Raw genomic sequence first — 6,000 nt, 5'->3', positions numbered from 1 at the left:
TTCTCTTCTTAAGACTAAACATGCCCAGTTCTTTCAGTCTCTCCTTACAAGGCTTTGTTTCCAGTCCCCTGATCATCCTTGTTGCCATCATCTGAACCTGTTCCAGTTTGTCCTTCTTAAAGTGCGGTGTCCAGAACTGAATGCAGCGCTCAACATGAAGCCAAACAAGTGCAGAATAGAAGGGAACTACTACTTTATGCAGTTGGAAAACTATACTTTTGATAACGTAGCCTGAAATGGCATTCACCTTTTTTTGCAGCCACATCACACTGTTGGCTGATATTCATCTTGTGATGAACAACAATTCCAAGGTCCATCTCACATGTAATATTGCTGAGTATATCTGAAGAACCGCCCCTACAGACCCTCTCTGGTGATAAGAACAGCAGTGGGGGTTCTTTGTAGTCCTGTTCATGGGGTGGGGATGGGGTTCCAACATGTGAAACTCCCTCCCTGTGGAGGTGTGTCAAGCATCCTCAGTATATAGTTTCTGTTGACAGTTAGGACTTGTGTGATTTTTTTGTCAGACCGCTTCTATTGTCTGATGTACATTTTTTGTTTGTTTTAAATTGCTTTATTGGATTTTTAATATTGTATGATAATATGCTTATAACTGGCCTTGGGACCTTATTATGAAAGGTGGGTAAGAAACAGGGCCGGTGCCAGAGGGAGGCCAGGTTGGGTCCTGGCCAAGGGTCCCTGTGGCTCAGAGGGGCCCCTGAAAGGATGGAAGGCTGGTGCTTCAGTTACGTGATCTGTGGCAGGGTGGGTCACGCAACCCGACCCTACCACAGATTGTGGAGAGGGAGCTCCTAGCCCCTCCAATACAGGCAGTGCTGGTTCAATAAGCCCACCCCACCTTCCTCTCCCATCAGTGTGAATGTCATGCTCTCTCTGTGAGCATGCCTGCCATCACCCAAGATGGTGGTGGGAGCTTCCCTAAGGGGCTGATGTTGCCATCTTAGTTGCCTGTATGAGGTGGTGTTGGGCTACAGCACTGTGGGCCCAGGGCAGGCTGGTGCCCAAGGGACTAGTCATGCCTGGCACTGGTAAGGAATCTCTTAAATAAATTAATTAAATTGTGTGGTGTAGCGATTAGAGTGTTGGACTACGACCTAAAAGTCCAGGGGTTCAGATCCCCACTTGGGCATGAAGTCTACTGGGTGATCCTGGGCCAGTCACTATCTCTCAGCCTAACCTACCTCGCAGGATTGTTATGAGGATAAAATGGACAGAGGGAGAAGCATATACACCACCTCGAGCTCCTTGGAGGAATGATGGGATATAAACGTAGTAATAATAAATAAATAAAACCTGCAAGGCAGCAGATCCAGTTTTATTTATTTATTTATTATATTTATATCCCAACTTTCCTCCAAGGCGCTCAAGGTGGTGTACATAGTTCTCCTCCCTCTCCTCAGTCTATCATCACAACAACCCTGTTAGGCTCAGATACAGTGACTGGCCCAAGGTCATTCAGTAGCTTCATGGCTGAGTAGGGATTTGAGCCCTGGTCTCCCAGGTTGTAGTCCATACTCTAGCTACTACAACACTCTGGCTCTACCCTGTCTCAGGTCCCCAGAGAGAGACCCTAGACCTCAAGATGCTTCCATTTCAGCCAATGCATAGTCTCATCCTTCCACTTGTTCTCTCTGCTTTGCGTATTCTGTTGAGTGGACCATCTGCAGCCATTAAGGAATACTGACACTGATAAAAGAAGGAGACCTTGATCCTCCTGATGCGCCCATATATTTTCATGCTAATGGAATGCATTGGTTAAAGGAATTATGTGAGGTGCCTAGCCTTGGCCTAGGTAAGTTAGAGCAGCAATTTAGCAAGGTATCAGTGGAGATGTCATAACTGCCATTTAAAATTAGACAGAAATTGATGACAAGTATCACAAGCTTACCTGATTAGTGAAGGGCCTGGGATAGATATGAGACAATGCTTTACAAAGTCTGTGTTTCCTTGATCTTATTTTTAATAAAGATGGACATAAAGGGTAATTCCAGGAATTGATAGCTTGGGTTAATACAGGAAACAGGTACTGCAATCCTATCCAGGAGTGTAGTGACAAATTCACAAGTGTAGGGTCCCTTCATTAATCAATATGCTATGCCCTTTCCCAGCCACATCCTCTTGTTTAATTGCTCTCTGTCATCATCTCCACACTCCTGAATCCTTCCCCCATGCGCCTTTTCTGATAATAAGAGAAGTCCCTAGGAGCCAATCAGTGTGAAAGGTGAGTGTGTTGGCTACTGAGAAAAGTCTTCTCAGTGGCTGACTCACCTCCTTTCACTCTGATGGGCTCCAATCAACAGGAAAGGGGATGGAAGCATGTTAGAAGAGTCTTCTCAGTGGCTAACATACTCCCCTTTCATGCTGATTGGCTGGAAACATAAGGACCCATCGGGGACCCTGCTTCCAAAAAAATAAGGGGACTAAGACCCCCTGAAACCCCGGATGACTATACCCCGATCCTATCCATGTGTACTCAGAAGTAATTTGCATTGAGTTCAATGAAGCTTACTCCCAAGAAAATGTGAATAGCATTGCAGGTTCAAGAGGTTCTGGGAGGATTCTGACCACACTTCAAAAATTAAACATTTTCTAGTTGAATGGATAACAAGTGGAAAGGGTAACCTTAGATCACTATCTTGGTTTGAAAAAATATTAATTCCCAAACCACAAAAGATGTTATCCCAAATATATCAAATTTCATTTCATATTAACAAATGACAACCCAGGCTACATCTTAAAATGGAACTGAATTTACAAGCTGCTGTTTCAATTGGATATGTGGTTAACATTAATGGAGAACTGTGTTCAAATGATTGTTCAAAGGTATGCAAGTCTAGCTAAACTATCTCTGTTAAAACAGAATTATTTGGATCAGTGCTGGAAAGGAAACAGAGCAAAAAGTTGTTTCCCTTCATTATTGTTATCCATGACAACTGTTGTGCATGCACTGGTAAACTCCAGGCTGGATTATTGTAATAGATGTGGTTGTACTCCCTCTGAAAGAGCAGGTTTGTAGTCTGAGGGTGCTCCTGGATCCATTTTTGTTGCTAGAGGCCCAGGTAACCTCAGTGGCTAGGAGTGCCTTTTACCAGCTTCGGTTGGTAACACAGCTGTGGCTATTTCTGGACTGGAATAGCCTGCCCACCATTGTCCATGAACTGGTAATTTCCAGTCTGGATTACTGTAATGCACTCTAAGCAGGGCTGCCCTTGAGGTTGGTCTGGAAGCTACACTTGATGCAAAACATGGCAGTGCAACCGCTCACTGGGGCAGGGTATCGCCAACATGTTACCCCGCTGCTGAAAGAATTGCACTTGCTTCCCATTAGCTACCAGGCCAGTTTTGGTGTACAAAGCCCAACGCAGCTTGGGACCAGGATACCTGAAAGATCGTCTTGCCCTTTACATACCCAGTCGATCACTGCACTCTGCAGGTGAGGGCCTCCTGCAGATACCATTTTATCAGGAGGTCTGTTCCGCACAACATAGTGTCTGTTCCGCACAACCTTTAGTGTTGTGACACCAACACTTTTGAATTCCTTTGTCTTAAATATTAGACAAGTGCCATCTGTGTTATATTTTCAGCGTCTATTGAAGACCTTCCTTTTTCAACAAGCCTTTTAAGTAGAGACCTTATCCCAGCTGGAATGGCTTTTTATGATGTTTTTAAAGGTTTTTTTTAAAGATGTTTGTAAGATGCTTTGTTTTGATATGTTTTTAAATATGTTTTAATATGTTTTGAAGTCTTTTGTTTTTAAGATGTTTTAAAGTGCTTTTAGTGTTTTTGTTTGCCGCCTGGGCTCCTTCTGGGAGGAAGGGAGGGATGTAAATTGCAATAATAATAATAATAATAATAATAGGTGGATGTAAGGAGAGGCCAACATGTTTTGGAATCTCATTTTATGTGCAGTCTGTAAGCCTGGATCCAAAAAAAGTTTTTGCTTATTTTGGTTAAAGGGCAAGTATCCAAGAGACATGAGTGTTTTACATGACTCTGGCAGGCAGAATTGTATATGCTGAATATTTGGAAATGGAGCAGGTTCCAAAACTGAAGGAATGGTATGTAAATTTGTGGGACCTGGCTGTTCTGAGGAAATTAACTTGGTCTACCGGGGTCAAGTCAGGAATTGTGCTTTATAAATAAGTTTGAAGAGGAATGTACATAGTTTCAATATTATGGGAATCATAAAACAAAATGTGGCTTATTGATAATCTTTTCCATTTAATGTCAATTTTGTTGGAAGCATGTGTTTGTGTTATTTTATTTTATTTAATACAATAAAAGTAAGGGCACTTTTTATTTTTGTAATTGCAGCAACCCTATAATCTGCTGTAGCGCCCTTGTATTGGGAAGCAAAGTGACCACCCAGTGGGATGCCTGCATATGACTCAGGTTTAGGAAATGATAGCTTTGGTTGGAGAGACTGCAAACTTTGGGGTTTAAATTACAAGCCCTTAAACAACCAGAAATAGAGGAAAGGAAGGCTGGAACCAGAGCTGTATTAGAATAACACTCCTGTTCTTAGGTGTTTTGTCTTTCATAAAACCCCACCCTCCTCCTCCAGATTCCCCTGGCAGGAAAGGGCCAAGGGTCAGTGGTAGGGCATCTGCTTTGCATGAAAAAAAAGCTGAGGGTCAGTCTTTGGTATCTCCAGGTAGGGCTGGGAGAGACTCCCATCTGAAACCCTGGAGAGCCTCTGCTAGTCAGTGTAGACCAGGTGTGGGGAACCTGTGGCCCTCCAGGTGCTATTGGGCTCCAGCTCCCATCAGCCTCAGCTAGCAAGGCTAATGACCAGGGATTATGGGAGTTGTGGTCCAACAACATTTGGAGGGCAACTCCACCCTGCTGTAAGCAGTACTGTACTGAGCTAGATGGTGTCATGGTCTGACTCAGTATAAGACAGCTTCCTACACTGCAATGAGATCTGTCTCTCAAGAGTCCATCCATTCATTACCATCATTGACCAGAATTAAGCACAGGAAGGGATGTTCTGCCAATGACTTCAAATTTAAAATCACAGAAGAATAAAATTAAAAACTGGTTGCCAAGTAACCTCATGGTATTTACAATGCTATACCTATTGTTTTATGGAAACTTACTGGCTCCCACTCTGTTTTCAGATATAATTCAAAGTGGCTGCCAGTGGCATCTGGTGGCTCCATGTGAATCCACGTTCAAGGAGTTGTCCAGGGTGCTGAAAGCTCTTTGACCAGCACCTTGGCTAGCTCTGTCAAAGTTTGGACTAAAACCCGGTGCAGATTCCACTGCCCCACTGACATGGAGCTACCAGCCACCACTGGCTTTAAAGTACTAAATGGGCTGGGACTGGAGTTTCCCTGAGGAGGGAATGCCAAGAAGTGTGAAATGGACTGGGATGAAATGGAATGCTGAGACTCAAGACACGGTCCCAATTTTCAATACCAAGTAAAAAAGTTTGCAAACGTGTACAAAGTGTGTTTCTATTCCCACTGTAACGACAGGGGATTGAGCCTCTAAGTCAAAAAGTGACAAAGAGGCCTGAGGCATCTTGAAAACTAAGGCTGTAATCCCCTTACCTAGGAGTAAGCCACACTGAATTCAGTAGGATTGTATATCACTCTTGATCAAAATGCCACAGGGCAGTTTACAGCATAGTAACATTAATAAACATAATGTACATACATAGCATAATATCCACACACACACAAAAAATAAAGCTATATAAATACTATTTCTATAATTATTATAGTTTTATAATACATGATAAAATAGTTAATACAAATACATCATAAGCAACACATAATAAGAGCAGTATCAAATTATTTACAATGTCAACCCAATTCACATGGTTAGGACTGCACTGTGACTAATTTACTGGGGTATAAGCGTTCATCAATGGGTGTGATTCCTAGTCTGGCATTCTGACAACTACATTGCACTTCAACAATATTTAATATTGATGTGCTTGTTAAATCATTATTGCTATTATTTATTGTATTT

The sequence above is a fragment of the Rhineura floridana genome, chromosome 14, assembly GCF_030035675.1.
Source record: "Rhineura floridana isolate rRhiFlo1 chromosome 14, rRhiFlo1.hap2, whole genome shotgun sequence".
Lineage (NCBI taxonomy): Eukaryota > Metazoa > Chordata > Lepidosauria > Squamata > Rhineuridae > Rhineura > Rhineura floridana.
This window is presented reverse-complemented; position numbering follows the sequence as displayed.